This window comes from Aegilops tauschii, chromosome 4 (assembly GCF_002575655.3).
Source record: "Aegilops tauschii subsp. strangulata cultivar AL8/78 chromosome 4, Aet v6.0, whole genome shotgun sequence".
NCBI classification, from domain to species: domain Eukaryota; kingdom Viridiplantae; phylum Streptophyta; class Magnoliopsida; order Poales; family Poaceae; genus Aegilops; species Aegilops tauschii.
In genome coordinates this window covers 451,967,874-451,985,139 of record NC_053038.3, presented here as the reverse complement: position 1 = coordinate 451,985,139, position 17,266 = coordinate 451,967,874, and the positions used below count along the sequence as shown (strand labels likewise).

Here is a 17,266-nt window from a genome sequence, read left to right as displayed (position 1 = left end):
TAGCTAGGTGCGTGAGAAGATCAATCATTTATTCATCTCTCCCTGTTTCAGGTACTCTCTCTCGAGCAGAAAGATGGCAGCAGGGATGCGCTTCCTGCAGCTGTTCGCCGCCGTTCTCGTGTTCTGCTTCACGCTGGCCAATTCCGACTGGATCCCGGCCACCGCCACCTTCTACGGCGGCGCCGACGGCTCCAATACAATGGGCTAGCTAATCAAGAGTTAATTCCGGCTTGCTCCGGTACCATCAATTTTCCCAATATTACAATTTATGGTACGCATGCAATGCGTGTGTGCATGTTTGAATGTGTTCGCATGTGCAATATCCAGGTGGCGCGTGTGGGTATGAGAACCTGTACGTTGCGGGTTACGGGATCAACAACGTGGCGCTGAGCACGGCGCTGTTCAATGACGGTGCATCGTGCGGGCAGTGCTACGTCATAATCTGCGACACCAGCATCGGATATGTGCAAGCCCGGCACATCCATCACCGTGTCCGCCACCAACTTCTGCCCTCCCAACTGGGACCTCCCCAGCGACAACGGCGGGTGGTGCAACCCTCCCCGCCACCACTTCGACATGTCGCAGCCCGCCTGGGAGAACATCGGCATCTACCGTGCCGGCATCATCCCTGTCTTCTACCAGCAGGTCAAGTGCTGGAGGCAGGGCGGCGTGCGGTTCACCATCAACGGCTTCAACTACTTCGAGCTGGTGCTCGTGACCAACATTGCCGGGAGCGGGTCGATCAGGAGCATGTCGGTGAAAGGGACCAACACCGCGTGGATCCCTATGTCTAGGAACTGGGGTGCCAACTGGCACTGCCTCTCGGAGCTTGTCGGGCAGGCACTCAGCTTCGCCATCACCTCCACCGGTGGCCAGTACCTCGTCTTCCAAGATGTTGTGCCGGCCTGGTGGCAGTTTGGTCAAACCTTCACTACCTGGCGCCAGTTCGACTACTAGAACGAACACTACTAGTATTATCAACTCATTTCTAGACATATATACACACTACTAGTATTGTCGACGAGGTGACGCTGTACATGTAATTTCTCATCTGTATGTATGATTGTTTCTTTGATTCATTTTGATTAACTGTTCAGTCCTGATCAAGTGGCAATACACTAAACAGTGAAGACTGAATTGTAAAAATATGCAACCCCACATATTCAAGGATTCACTACGGGAATATGCTTCTTTGTCATGCGTGGGAGTATTTGTCAAGTGTTCTCCCATAGACACTCGACAAATAGATCTTTGCCGAGTGTTTTCGAAAATACACCATGCAAACATCTAAGCAACTGCAGAGAATTCAGAGACAATGTTTATGGAGGAAGGACCGGAACCTGCAACATCCTTGGATGCATGGGATATGGTTTGTTGACCAAAAAACAAGGGAGGTTTGGAGTGCAGCAATTCGGTGCCTAGGGTCATCTGCACCCGGTCAAGAAAAACATCACAAAATATTTAAAATAATTCAATAAATTCCAAAAAAAATTGCATGGTAGATAATTTTATTGCGTGACGTTCGCTCCAACTTTCAGATAATTTGTACACTTTATAGCTCTCAGCAAAAAAGACAAATTGGGTCAGAACAGTACAAGAACATTAAACTTTTTTACAAACCCCGAATTTGTCTTTTTTGCCGAGAGCTACTCAGACGTCTAAATGATCTGAAAATCGGAGCGGACACCAAAATATCTACCATGAAAAAGAAATTTGGATTTTTTTTGAATTTTTCTAGTATTAGTTTTGATATATTTTTTGTCAACGCAGATGTAGATGAGCCTGGGTTAAGAAATGGATATTTGGGAGGTTTGGGTATTCTCTATCTCGGGGTTCAGAATGAGGCTCTGCTCTTAAAGGTTGCACATGAATTCTATAGCAGACATAATATTCCATGGGTGCATACTATCATGATAGAGTGCCACATGCTACTTTGTGTGGCCTATTTTGGTGGAAAGATATTGCAAGGCTTTTTTGACAAGTTTAGGGCCAATTCTTTGGTAGAAGTCAACCAAGGGGACTCTGTCCTTTTTTCGTCTGATCAATGAAGGATCGATGACTCAGTTGTACCTTCGCAACAGAGGATTAAGAGATTGTTCTCTTATGCAACAGACATGTTGGTTTCAGCCAAGGAGGTTTTAGACAGTGATGATTTTATACAATCCTTGAACCTACCTTTTTTTGCCCAGGCCTATCAGGAATTGGGTTTTTTTAAGGATCTCATCTCTTCACTCTCAAGAGAAGATTGTAAGCGGGATGTTTGGTTGATCTCCAATGGAGTTGTGCCTTATAAACCAAAGATTTATTATGACATAATCCACAATCCTATTTTACCAAATCCTATATTAAATTGGACCTGGAAGAGTTGTTGTACCTTGAAAATCAAAGTGTTTGCATGGATTTGATTATGGGCAGGTTGAATACAAAGGACATGCTTTAGAGGAGACACTGGAATGTAGCTGATGGGACATCTTGTGTCATTTGCCCCACTGATGTTCGGGAAGACATGAATCATCTTTTTTTTTCAATGTAATTTCTTTGTGAGAGTATGGAACTATCTGCGGATTTGCTGGCAAGTGGGAGATGTTATGAGGCAATTTTTGTGCATGCCAAAAGGTCTCAATAAACCATTCTTTGTGGAAGTGGTATTCTTGGCTTGTTGGAATATTTGGATATCTCGAAATGCCAGGATCTTGAGAAATGAGAGACCAACATTCTATAGGTGGAGAAGTCATTTTGTTTTGTGGATGAAGTCTCCCTATTGACCCATAGGATTAAGCCTAGGCATAGGCACTATCTCATGAGAAGGGTTGCATACCTCTCTTTTTTCCTTTTGTTGTGCCTTTAGCCCCTTTACATATTGTACTTTATGTTGTGATGGAATAAAATTGCAAGGCTCTGGGGGGTTTGCCCTATAGTTCACAGTCAAAAATAAGATGCGACACTAGGTAAAATCGAGTTTGCATAGTGTTACACTCAACAAAGACACATCTTTGCGTAGTATCGGAATAAAAACATTCAACAAAGATGCATCTTTGCCGAGTGTCTGGGAGAAAACATTCGACTAAGATTTTTTGTCCATTTCTCCCTTTTTTCATTACTTTTTTCTTTTAATTTTTTTTATTTCTTCCTTTTTTGTATTCATTCTTTTGTTTATTTGTTTTTCTGTATATTCATTTTTTCTTTCATTTTCTATATTTTCGTTCTTCTATTTTTATTTTTATGTCTTAACTATTATGTCGCCAGAGTTGCTCCAAGCAAGCATTGTACTACAATATCAGCAAATACCCACATTCAAATAAAATAGATAGCACCACATCACGCACAACTATTACGTATTTCAACAACACATTACTTGCATGTCAAGCGATCAAATCAAATTCCTCTTTCACCATTGCATTCCTGACAAAGAGATGTTTGGAACTAGATCACACACGGGAACATTACAGCAAATATTTTTGTAAAACAACTTTATTCAATGAGAAAAAAGTTTCTCATATAATCATGTTTCTCGAGATGGACTGGTATATTGATAATCGGTTTGGATAAAATTAGATCCGAACTAATCGGTTTGGCTAAAATGTAGTTTATCATATAAACATGTTTTTCTTGCATTTTCTGAATGCACCAATTATGAGCACCAAACTAGAGAACCTAAATGGATACCTTATGGTAAAAGGCAACTTGTGGTGATGGAAAAAAAAGTAATAGTATAAACCTACTTCTAGCAGGTTGCCTGTTATGAATTGTATGTGCGGAAATAAATTTTCAAGCCAATAATTGTTTGCACTGCTCTCAAGAATTCTTTTATGCACTTTTTAGAGTTTGCACTATTATTTTTAAATGAAAATTAGGGTGAAAAAAGTAGTGTCAGTTGCTTCACATTTGACTTTGAATCTTTTTCTACGCTCAACATACACCATCACATGTTCAATGTCAGAATTATACATTTTTCAGGTTTCATTTGCTATATTTAAGTCATTTCATTTATTTCTAAGCATTTAGTGAATATATAATTCAAACATTAATTGCAAGTGCGTAAAAAAGTTAGCAAAAATAGGGTTGAAAATACCTATTTGTGTTCTTGAATCCATTTATGTCTTATCAAGAAAAGAAAAGGAATTCCATATATCAAGACCTCAGATCCCTCACCAACACCCGCCGCCAACGGGTTAGCTGTTGGTTCCTTCTCTCGCTTTGCCATGACGGCCTAGAACAAGACCTCAGATCAACAAAGACAAATTGCACATTGAAGAACTCTCAAGCGCGAAGGATAACATCGATCACGGATGAGATTTCCATGGTTATTATTGGTACTCTCTGTGCGCCTCCAGAAGATGTGGTGGAAGCCTATGAAATTGTAGACCGGTTGTGGTCTTCATCTTTCTTTTTGATAGTTTGAATGTCTACTACCTTTTAATAACGATGGTTGTGTGCATCACAATTATGCAATAGGCCGAGGTTAACCCCTTTTCAGGAAGAATGTGTTTTAATATATCTTAACATGTTTAATGCTCATAGTGTAGATGATGAGGTAAAATATATTGTTGTCGAGGCAATGGTCCAATACATAGATGAAAATGATCGACACTTTGTTATAATGTTGATGTCGTTGTCTACCAAATGCACGATACAGTCTGAAGGTAACAAACATATAGACTTGACAGTTGAATTCAAAAGTTGGTACTTTTAGTTACTCCAAGAAAGAACTGAATAATACACCGTACCATTTTCTTTGATCCTAAATGAATAAAGTGGTGAATATAGCTTAAATTGTTACTGCAGATGTTTTTATCATTCAATACTTCAAGTATGACTGCATATCTTTGGATCTTAAAACATTCTGTCCGACCTTATAGCTACATGGCCTCTTCCTTTCACTTTTTTTTGAAAAAGGAGGAAGACCCCCGGCCTCTGCATCTGGACGATGCATGCAGCCACTTTATTAATTATTCACGAAGATCTTACAAAGTAATACATCAGTAAGACTGAAGACACCATCTAGGCAACAACTGTCGCTACTCCTATCCAGTAGATGAAGAGATGCTGATAGTCTAGACCTAATACCAAACAGACCTCGCAGCCAAACCTAACATCTAAGTCCTGAGGCCCCGACCAAGCCACCTGCCGGGTATGGGGCACCACCGGTCCAGCGCACACTCAGAGGCCGCCGGTGCCAACTGCCACCAATCCATCTTCAGAGTTGTACTAACGCATCAATCTTGCCCGGTCTAGCTGTCGTCGACGCCACCATGACGCCAGACAACGCCGTCATCATGCGCTCGTCCATCAACACACGCCCAGCAGCGAGACCCCGCTGCTCCATGCCGCTGGGAACCGCCATTGTCGACGTGTCAGATGCAACGCTGCACCTCCTTCGCGAACACCACCTGCTGCCACTGGTCCTATCCCCTCCAATTGCAGTTCGTCTGCACTCCCAAACGAGCCCAAGACCCCCGACGACACCTCCAGGAAGGTCACGACGTGAAGCGCCGCTGCCGCCAAATTCGAAGAGGATTGTAGGTTTTCACCCGGCATGAGATCGGGGTGGGTAGATTGGGCCCTCAGCTGTGCCTTCATGAGGGAAAGCGACGCCCATGGACGACGTCGCCGCTGGGCCAGCCAGACCGGCCAAGGTTTCCCCCGGGCCCAAGGTACACCAGCAGCACTCACCATCACCGGAGCCTGCAGTCGCCAACCACCGGGACGACGAGAGAGGCAGCAAGAGGGAGGGGAACCACCAGATCTGACGCCGCGACACCAAACCGCCGGAGGATCACTGGCCGTCGGATCCGATCGCCGGCAACCCACCTGCCCCGCTGCACCAGGACGAGGAGGCCAGCCTAGGGGCCGCCGCCCCGGATCCAGCAGCCTCCGCCCCAGATCAGGCAGAGCATAGCCAGGCTGCCGTCACGCGCGGGCTTAGCACGGCGCCGACCACCAGCAGCGGCAGCGGTGGGGAGAGCGGGAAGGATGAGGGGGCCTCTTCCTTTCACATGATAGGAGAAGATACAAATTCTAGAAAATTGGAATTTGCAACAAATAATGATTGACAGTCACTAGTAGAAAACAGGGCTTTCGTTCGGACCTGGCCAGCCCATTAGTCCCGGTTCTGCACGAACCGGAACCCATGGGGGAATTAGTCCCGGTTCGTGAGCCCAGGGGGGCGGCGGGGCCTCGTGGGCATTGGTCCCGGTTCATGTGGACCCATTTGTCCCGGTTCTAGGCACGAACCGGGACCAATGGGCCTCGCTCCTGGCCCACAACCGTTGGTCCCGGTTCGTGGCTCGAACCGGGACAGAAGGGGGAGCTTTAGTCCCGGTTCCAGCCACGAACCGGGACAAATGAGTTGCCTATATATATACCCCATCGCCGCAGCAGAGCACTCCACAGTGCTTTGTTTTTTGCTGGCCGGCGAGGGGGAGGGCATTGGGTGCTCTAGCTCACCTCCTATGCACATGAGGTGTTCGATGAAATGCCCGAGCCACACTAGTTAAGCTTTCTCCTCTCGAAGCTCGACCTCCGAGCTCCATTTTTCCCGAGATTTGTCTAGGTTTATATTAGCGGTCCGTCACGCCCCATCCCCGTCTTCACCGCCGTAGATCGCCCGCACCGATCTCGTCGCCGGCACCACCGTGGTGAGCCTCTTGTTCTTATCTTCTTTCTGAAAGAAAAAAATTCTTACTTTACATAGATACTTGTCTAATTTTCTTACTTTTGACACACATAATTATATATAATGCACGCAGATGAACCGGCAATGGATGTATGGTGACAGACACACCTCCGAGTACATTAAGGGCGTGCATGATTTCTCGAAGTGGCTGAGGCAAACAAGCAGAATGGTTTTATGTGTTGTCCATGCCCTAAATGTGGGAATACGAAGTCTTACTCTGACCAGAAAATCCTTCACACCCACCTGCTTTACAAGGGTTTCATGCCACACTATAATGTTTGGACGAGGCACGGAGAAATAGGGGTTATGATGGAAGACGGCGAAGAAGAAGAGGACGATGACAACTATGTGCCCCCTGAATACGGTGATGCTGCAACGGGGGAAGCTGCTGAAGATCAAGAGGAACCAGACGATGTGCCCGATGATGATGATCTCCGCCGGGTCATTGTCGATGCAAGGACGTAATGCGAAAGTCAAAAGGAGAAGCTGAAGTTCGATCGCATGTTAGAGGATCACAAAAAAGGGTTGTACCCCAATTGCAAAGATGGCAACACAAAGCTCGGTACCGTACTAGAATTGCTACCGTGGAAGGCAGAGAATGCTGTGCGTGACAAAGGATTTGAGAAGCTACTGAAAATATTGAAGAAGAAGCTTCCAAAGGATAACGAATTGCCCGACAGTACGTACGCAGCAAACAAGGTCGTATGCCCTCTAGGATTGGAGGTGCAGAAGATACATGCATGTCCTAATGACTGCATCCTCTACCGCGGTGCGTACAAGGATTTGAACGCATGCCCGGTATGCGGTGCATTGCGGTATAAGATCATACGAGATGACCCTGGTGATGTTGACGGCGAGCCCCGCAGGAAGAGGGTTCCTGCGAACGTGATGTGGTATGCTCCTATAATACCACGGTTGAAACGACTGTTCAGAAACAAAGAGCATGCCAAGTTGATGCGATGGCACAGTGAGGACCGTAAGAAAGACGGGAAGTTGAGAGCACCCGCTGACGGGTCGCAGTGGAGAAAAATCGAAAGACAGTACTGGGCTGAGTTTGCAGGTGACCCAAGGAACGTATGGTTTGGTTTAAGCGCGGATGGCATTAATCCTTTCGGGGAGCAGAGCAGCAATCACAACACCTGGCCCGTGACTCTATCTATGTATAACCTTCCTCCTTGGATGTGCATGAAGCGGAAGTTCATTATGATGCCAGTTCTCATCCAAGGTGTCGGGGATATACCCCGCGGCGTAAACCGGCCGAAAGTATAACCCGGCCGGACTTGGCGGTTTACTTGAGACCCGGCTGAGAATTGACGATCCACTGGTGACCCGTTTGGACCTGGTGGTTTACGATTCATTGGTAATCCGGCAGGCGGGTCAGAGGAGCGACAAGACCCAGTGGCCCAACGGGCGGTTCATGAAGGCCGATTCATACTATGGTGGGCCGGTTTACAAGGAAAGGCGTGAGGAATATTTGTCTTACAAGGAGTTAAGACCTGGACTTGTATCCAGTTTGTATTAGAGATAGACTAGTCCTAATCCTAATAGGACTCCACATGTAACCCGCCCCTTCAACATATATAAGGAGGGGCAGGGCTCCCCAAAGAGGGGGAAGGCAACAATCAATAATCTCTAGGGCTAGACACAATTAGAGGAGAGCCGGTTTACGGCGACTCCCTCATGAGCGTAATGAGATCTAGCCTCAAACAGCATGTAGGGTTATTATCGGATGATGTTTCCCGGGGCCTGAAGCTGTCTAAATCCTTGTCTTGTGTTGCGTCTTTCGATTCCGCTCAACCCCTTTCAAGCTACCACATAGATGCGTGGCCTCACGACTAAGTCCTCACACTAGGACATCTGCCATGACAAAAACCACGACAGTTGACGCCCACCGTGGGGCTCGCACACGGTAGTGTTGAGTTCTTGGAGGGATCTTTTCTAGGGACCGAGAAGCTTGCGATGTGCCAGATTAACAAGCCGGTACGGAAGGATCTACTTCAACTTCGAGTTCATCAGATTGAGATGGAAATTCTTTCTTAACCTCCGGTTTAAGTCGCAGCCCACGCCTGTCTCTAATCCGCCGAGATCGACGGGATTTGACTGCGCGGTCGTCCGTATCCAGATTAACAAGACACAGACTCGGAAGGCTACAGCAGTACCAAAGCGAATTCTGCAACACCGTGCAGTCTATCTTTGTCACGGAGTACAAACAAGATCAATGGGCATCGGTGGCTGAAATAATAATAAAAAAATCCAATGATACGGTCTGATACTATCTAACTCGGTGTCCACCTCAAAGCATTGAAGTCAAAAGTACTACTGAAAAAAAAACAGGACTACGTTGCTCAAGCCAGGAAAATATCTCCTTTACGTGGACGTTTCCATCGATCACGTGGAGCCAACGATGGAAGGGGATGAGGTCACGGACTCCGCCCAACGCTGGCTCGTCTCGCCTCCGCCTCAAGCGGAGTTGCTCCGTTGGTCTTCAGACACGGCCGTTCTCCTCTGTTGTGGCCGACTTCGCGCCAGGCCGGCTTGCTTCCGCCGCATCGCGTGCGCTATAGCGGCCCCCAAACCGTCACCGTCCTCCGCACCGCGGCCCATCTCCGGGCTCCTCCACCGCCTCGAGCTGCCTTGTTCCTCCACTGCAGTGGCTGCGACCTCAGCCGCCCCTCCAGCTGTGTTGACCCGCCGTCTGCCGGTTCGCTGTCTACGCGGAACTCTACCACTGCCGTGCGCCGTCATCGCATGCTGCCAGCACGTCGCTCCATCGTCGGACGTTGAGCCGCCCTCGCGCTCCCCATGAGCCGCCAGCTGCAGCCTCGGCTTCCGCCGCGAGCCGCCGGCCGCTGACGGGCCGTCTGGGCCTGCGGTTTTTCACCGCGTCGCTGACCCGCCGCTTGTCTCTGCCTCCGTAGGCTCCACCGTTTCGCCTCTGTTCTTCTAGTAGACAAGCTGTCCGGCTCCTTTGACTGCTGCGGCTGCTATATACGCGGTCACAAGCGCGAGTACAGAAGGTTCAACAAGGGATTTTCTAATCTACAAGAAGATTCTCTGTCACAAGTTCAATAACTAGAACGAGTAAAAATAAGGGCTGCTGTACCGACGGACTGGAATTTTCTGCTACTATTTCTACTGCTCATATGATACATGCCGAATGGAGATAGCACAAAGAGCTAGCAATTCTGCATACATGGAGGCAGATTCTGCATTTGGTAACATCAGATTAGTGGAGCTGATGGGAAGAAGCAGCGGATTTGTCACAATAAATGTTTCCTGTCAAGCACAGTTAATGTTTGCATGGCCGCAACGCTACTGGAGTTATCTACAGACATCACTTACGGATTATCGGTCGTCCGAGCAAAACAGGTGATATCCATCCAGATTTGTTTTATTAGCGCATATCTTTTTTGTCGAAAAACAATCACTTCGTTCTGTAATATTTTTTATGTAGGACGGCTATTAAAGGAAAAAGGGTGGTGTTATACCGTGGATGCACGTTCGGCGATGCTGCATGGCTTCACGGGCACGCGTATCGCGGTCCAGTTTACATCAAACACGCCAGCTGACTCGCCCGTCCGCACCGCCTTACAACACCACGGACGACTCGCCCGTCCGCCCTCGCGGCCGGTTCACGTGTCCGCGCCAGCTTACAACGCCGTGGCCGACTCGCTGTCCGCGCCGGCTTACAAACGTCGCGGCTGACTCACCCGTCCGCACCGGTTTACCACGCCGCGGCCGGTTCACCCGTGAGCGACTTCAACTTCACCTAGCGATCATCAATTTCATGGCGGATTATTTCCGGCCTGGCAAATCAGGTGATATCCATCTAAAATATATTTTATTGGTACATATTATTTTTTGTCAAAGAGCAGTTTATCTTTGTCTTGGTCTGCAATATTGTTGATGCAGGACAATTGTTCACTACATCAAAACGATGTGGTTAACTCACCCGTCCGCGCCGGTTTACAACACCGCGGCCGGTTCTTCTGTTTGAGCCACCTCTGATGCTGAGGTCATCTTTTCCGTCCTCCTCCCGCAGCCTGGTCTACATCAACACACCGGGCCGCACATGTCTGCATGAGGTGTTTATTGAGTATAAAGCAAGTCACGGCTTGGGTAGCCCGGTTTTCTTTCAAATTGCAGGCAAATTATCATCAACCGCCGTCTGCACTGGATGGATCAATGGGCAGGCACACAAGTCGCCACCACTACAGTTGGTTAACTTCAAATAGCCAATTGGAAGGAACCATTGGCCGAGTTGCTGACACGGCTCATACGGGATCATTTACAACCCGCTGCAGTCACCTCAACCTTCTGTGGATTCACATCGTGTTATCAACACCAATGATATACAAGTTATGCCGGTTTATATCACGGTCAAAATATGGAGAATCTCAACAACTCCTCGAGTCACCTTTGAGACTCGGGGGCTACGATGACATGATTCAGCAAATCTTGCCAGTTTCAGCAAATTTAAAGAACCCCGGGACGATGGAGGGACAGATAACCCGGTCCCGGTGGCTACTGTTATATTGATGAAAATTTAAAGGTCGTCAGAAAATTTCCGGCTTAGAAAGTATATGACAGTTACAAAATCCCGGCTCAATGAAGAAGTTCCGGGTCATCAGAAAGGATCCCGGTTTAAAATCCGGCTCAAGGGAAGTCAGTCTCACTGAAGCTCTCAAATATCCGGTTTACAATCCGGTTCAAGGGAAATCTGTTCTCCCACAAAGCTCTGAAGCTCTCAAATATCCGGTTTACAATCCGGTTCAAGGGAAATCTGTTCTCCCACAAAGCTCTGAAGCTCTCAAATATCCGGTTTACAATCTGGTTCAAGGGAAATCTGTTCTCCCACAAAGCTCTGAAGCTCTCAAATCCGGTTTGAAAATGTCCGGTTCAAAAAGGAATTAACTTCTCGCAAGTTCGAGTTTAAAGGCCGTTAGAAAATTTCTGACTGAAAATGAAGATTCCGGTTTAAAATCCGGTTCAAGGGAAAGATGTCTCCCACAAAGCTTTGAAGCTCTCAATATCCGGTTCAAAATCCCGGTTCAAGAAGGATTTATCTCTTGCAAAAAGTTAAAGGGTGCCAAAGAGGACCTGCTGCCATGATGCGCGGTTCAAACATGGGTGTCATGCCTTATTGTCTTATCATATTATTTATCACTAGGGGGCTTGGTCGAATCTTAACCATAGCTATGTCTCTTGATCGGCGTAATGCCACAGCATCACTTGGGAGCTTGGTCGTATCCGAACCATAGCTACGCCTCTTGATCGGCGTAATGCCACAGCATCACTTGGGAGCTTGGTCGAACCCGAACCATAGCTACGCCTCTTGATCGCCGTAATGCCACAGCATCACTTGGGAGCTTGGTCGAACCTGAACCATAGCTACGCCTCTTGATCGGCGTAATGCCACAGCATCACTTGGGGGCTTGGTCGAACCCGAACCATAGCAACACCTCTTGATCGGTGTAATGCCACAGCATCACTTGGGGGCTTGGTCGAACCCGAACCATAGCAACACCTCTTGATCAAATTTGGGGCCTGGTAGCCCGTGAAAAGCCTTGACTACAACGGTTTTATTTGCCTTTTGCTAAGTTTCCCTTTCTTTTGATAAGATTTGTGATGTTTTTAAACCGGTGTTCATTAACCCAGCTTGACTTTCAACTACAAGTTGTCAGTATATGATTAGTCATAATCCGGAGATTATCAACCCGGTCTGGTTTTGACTACAAGTCGCCAGTATTATATATGGTTAATCCGGTGTTTATCACAACCCGGCACGGTTTTATCATAAACCGGCACAATATGGAAGGAGTTATCAGTACTCAAGATTGGGGTTATCACCCTTACTACAAAAAGTTGGTAAACCAACGATGTGATTCAATGTCACAGGTATGATATATTTCATATTTGATTATTCTTAAGTGCAGCCTTGATTATCAACCTAGGTTATATGTTGGGCATTATGACCCGTCCGGCGGTAAACCGCCAGGACACTTTAAACTTGTTGTATGCAGAAACAGGTTGAATAAAGCGTGATTATATAAATCACCGGCGTTTATTAACCCGGCCTGGCTTTCGACTATAAGTCGCCAGTATGATGATAAATTATCCGGTGTTTGTTAACCCGGCCTGGCTTTGGACTATAAGTCGCCAGTATATATTTGGATTGCGACATTGGAATCATGCGCTTATAAATCATTAGGTTATATTATTCAAATAGCCAAACTTGGCTGAATTTTCATTATGATATTGAATGAATAAGGTTTTCATACCGGATTATATTATCTTGAATAGCCAACATGGCTGGATTTTTAATATGGTTATTAGTAACCGGTATTATTGAGGTTTTCAAAGTCGCTTTAGTGCAATGTCTATTATTTTATCAAAGGATATGATTTATTCTACAATGGAAGGAATAGTCCCGAGTCGCTGCAGGCTTACGACCCGGCACTTGGGGGCTACATTATTCTAATTGAGATTACATGCAAGTCTCATGTCGCTGCAAGCATGCACCATGACACTTGGGGGCTAATGCAAAGTCATTTTTTATTGGCCTTATTGAAGACCCGACTCATCACATCATAATGAGCCGGCCCTTGGGGGCTACCAATTGCTCCTGTCAAACATTCAAGGTATACAAGCCTTAATCCATTATATTAAAGGGTTCATTGCTCAGTTGGTAAAGCACAAAGCTCTTAACATTGTGGACGTGGGTTCAAGCCCTATGATGGAAGCTACATTATAAGATGTTATTTTCATTGAAGTATATATCAAGTCCCGGTTCAGTATTATCTTACTAAGCCGGCCCTTGGGGGCTACACCGATTGAAGTTTTTATAAGCAATTACAAATCCCAGGTTGCTGCAAGCATGACAACCCGGCACTTGGGGGCTACATATATGGAGTATTCAGTTTATATGATTGAGATGAAAAAACCGGATTTCTTCAAGGTTGAAAACACTTATTGGAGCAAGTCTTAAGTTATCACTATGTTCTCCTCTTAAGACTTGGGGGCTACAGGTATTATGCATATAAAGGAGGAACGTCTTCAGTTTATCAGTTTTGAGCAAATCAGGAAGATCAATTACATGACCCGGTGTCGACAACAATTATGACCCGGTGCCATCAATATTTATAAACCGGCAATTTTGACAATGATAAACCGGCAAGTTCTACATTTTCAAACCGGCGGATATCAGTTGAATATTTGAAGACCAATATTTTTGTCAAGTCAGAGCATTGAAGGCCGATTCAAATGGATTCTTTATTTACAATATTTATTCTACAAGTAAATTGATTATGAAGCTGGTCTATTGACCCGGATTTTCTAGAAGGAGGAAATGACAAGGACTTAAGGATGATCAGGTGCCGGTATACAAGAATTCTTAACCCGGAGCACAACCTATCAAATTTGTTCTTGTGTTTGTTTTACAGGATCAGTTTAACATGGATAAATCCAAATTAAACTGGGGGCTAATGTCGGGGATATACCCCGCGGCGTAAACCGGCCGGAAGTATAACCCGGCCGGACTTGGCGGTTTACTTGAGACCCGGCTGAGAATTGACGATCCACTGGCGACCCGTTTGGACCTGGCCGTTTACGATTCATTGGTAATCCGGCAGGAGGATCAGAGGAGCGACAAGACCCGGTGGCCCAACGGGCGGTTCATGAAGGCCGATTCATACTATGGTGGGCCGGTTTACAAGGAAAGGCGTGAGGAATATTTGTCTTACAAGGAGTTAAGACCTGAACTTGTATCCAGTTTGTATTAGAGATAGACTAGTCCTAATCCTAATAGGACTCCACATGTAACCCGCCCCTTCAACATATATAAGGAGGGGCAGGGCTCCCCAAAGAGGGGGAAGGCAACAATCAATAATCTCTAGGGCTAGACACAATTAGAGGAGAGCCGGTTTACGGCGACTCCCTCATGAGCGTAATGAGATCTAGCCTCAAAGAGCATGTAGGGTTATTACCGGATGATGTTTCCCGGGGCCCGAAGCTGTCTAAATCCTTGTCTTGTGTTGCGTCTTTCGATTCCGCTCAACCCCTCTCAAGCTACCACATAGATGCATGGCCTCACGACTAAGTCCTCACACTAGGACATCTGCCGTGACAAAAACCACGACAGAAGGCCCTAAGCAACCCGGCAACGACATTGATGTGTACCTAAGGCCATTAGTTGAAGAACTTTTACAGCTGTGGAATGGAAATGGTGTACGTACGTGGGATGAGCACAAACAGGAGGAATTTAACCTGCACGCGTTGCTGTTTTTAACCATCAACAATTGGCCCGCTCTCAGTAACCTTTCAGGACAGACAAACAAGGGATACCACGCATGCACGCACTGTTTAGCTGACATTGAAAGTATATACCTGGACAAATGCAGGAAGAATGTGTACCTGGCCCATCGTCAATTTCTTCCGACCAACCATCAATGTCGAAAGAAAGGCAAGCATTTCAAAGGCGAGGCAGATCACCGGAAGAAGCCCGCCATGCGTACCGGTGATCACGTACTTGCTATGGTCGATGATTTACACATAATCTTTGGAAAGGGTCCCGGCGGACTAGCTGTTTCGAATGACACTGAGGGACGCGCACCCATGTGGAAGAAGAAATCTATATTTTGGGACCTACCCTACTGGAAAGACCTAGAGGTCCGCTCTTCGATCGATGTGATGCACATGACGAAGAACCTTTGCGTGAACCTGCTAGGTTTCTTGGGCGTGTATGGAAAGACAAAAGATACAGCTGAGGCACGGGAGGACCTGCAACGTTTGCCCGAAAAAGACGGCATGCCTCCAAAGCAGTAAGAAGGTCCTGCCAGCTACGCTCTTACCAAAGAAGAGAAGGAAATCTTCTTTGAATGCCTGGTTAGTATGAAGGTCCCGACTGGCTTCTCGTCGAATATAAAGGGAATAATAAATATGCCAGAGAAAAAGTTCCAGAACTTAAAGTCTCATGACTGCCACGTGATTATGACGCAACTACTTCCGGTTGCATTGAGGGGGCTTCTACCGGAAAACGTCCGATTAGCCATTGTGAAGCTATGTGCATTCCTCAATGCAATCTCTCAGAAGGTGATCGATCCAGAAATCATACCAAGGCTAAGGAGTGATGTGACGCAATGTCTTGTCAGTTTCGAGCTGGTGTTCCCACCATCCTTCTTCAATATCATGACTCACGTCCTAGTTCATCTAGTTGACGAGATTGTCATTCTGGGCCCCGTATTTCTACACAATATGTACCCCTTTGAGAGGTTCATGGGAGTCCTAAAGAAATATGTCCGTAACCGCGCTAGGCCAGAAGGAAGCATCTCCATGGGCCATCAAACAGAGGATGTCATTGGGTTTTGTGTTGACTTCATTCCTGGCCTTAACAAGATAGGTCTCCCTAAATCGTGGTATGAGGGGAGACTGACTGGAAAAGGCATGCTTGGAGGGGACTCAATAATATGCAGGGACGGGCATTCTTGGTCTCAAGCACACTACATAGTTCTACAGAACTCTACCTTGGTGACCCCGTATGTCGATGAACACAAGAACAATCTGCGCTCCAAACACCCGGAGCAGTGCGACGACTGGATTACATGTCAACACATCAAGACTTTCAGCAGTTGGTTGGAAACACGTCTCAGAGGTGACAACACTGTTTGTGATGAGCTGTACTCGTTGTCCACGGGACCATCTTTGACTGTATTGACTTACAAATGATACGAGATAAATGGGAATACATTTTACATGATCTCCCAAGATCAAAAGAGCACCAACCAAAACAGCGGTGTCCGCTTTGATGCAGCAACCAAGAGGGGAAAGGACACATATTATGGTTACATAGTGGACATATGGGAACTTGACTACGGACATGATTTTAAGGTCCCTTTGTTTAAGTGCAAATGGGTCAATCTGTCAGGAGGCGGGGTACAGGTAGACCCACAGTACGGAATGGCAACAGTGGATCAGAACAATCTTGGATACACTGACGAACCGTTCGTCCTACCCAATGATGTGGCACAGGTTATCTATGTGAAGGACATGTCTACCAAACCGAGAAAAAGATAAGATAAGGAAGTGAATACACCATACGATGAGCCAAAGCGCCACATAGTTCTTTCAGGAAAAAGGGACATCGTGGGAGTGGAGGGCAAGACAGACATGTCTGAAGATTATGAAAAGTTTCATGAAATTCCTCCCTTCAAAGTCAAGGCTGACCCAAGCATCCTGATAAACGATGAAGATTATCCATGGTTACGGCACAATAAGCAAAGGACACAAGCGAAGAAAAAGTGGAGACTTTCTCTCCACAACTATTATGATGATACCATGCCAACTTTCAACCTTTTCGTAGTTCATTTGAAATGCCTGTTGTAACAGACGAGTTTCCGTATGAAACCCTGATATCTCGAAACAGATTGTCCGTTTTGTACACGAAGTGCATCCAGTTTTTGCCATAACCCTCTCAACTTTCTTGCACTTGCTATGTGGATGAAATGATGATACCATGCCAACTTTCAACCTTTTCAGAGTTCATTTGAAATGCTTTTCAATTTCAGGGTCTTATAGCTCAAAATAATCAGTGAA

At 46.2% G+C, this 17,266-nt stretch overlaps 1 pseudogene; it reads left to right on the top strand.

The window, feature by feature from the left end:
* The first annotated feature begins 8 nt into the window (after positions 1 to 8).
* On the top strand, positions 9 to 1,137 carry LOC109779067 (expansin-A31-like; annotated as a pseudogene).
* The last annotated feature ends 16,129 nt before the right edge of the window (positions 1,138 to 17,266 follow it).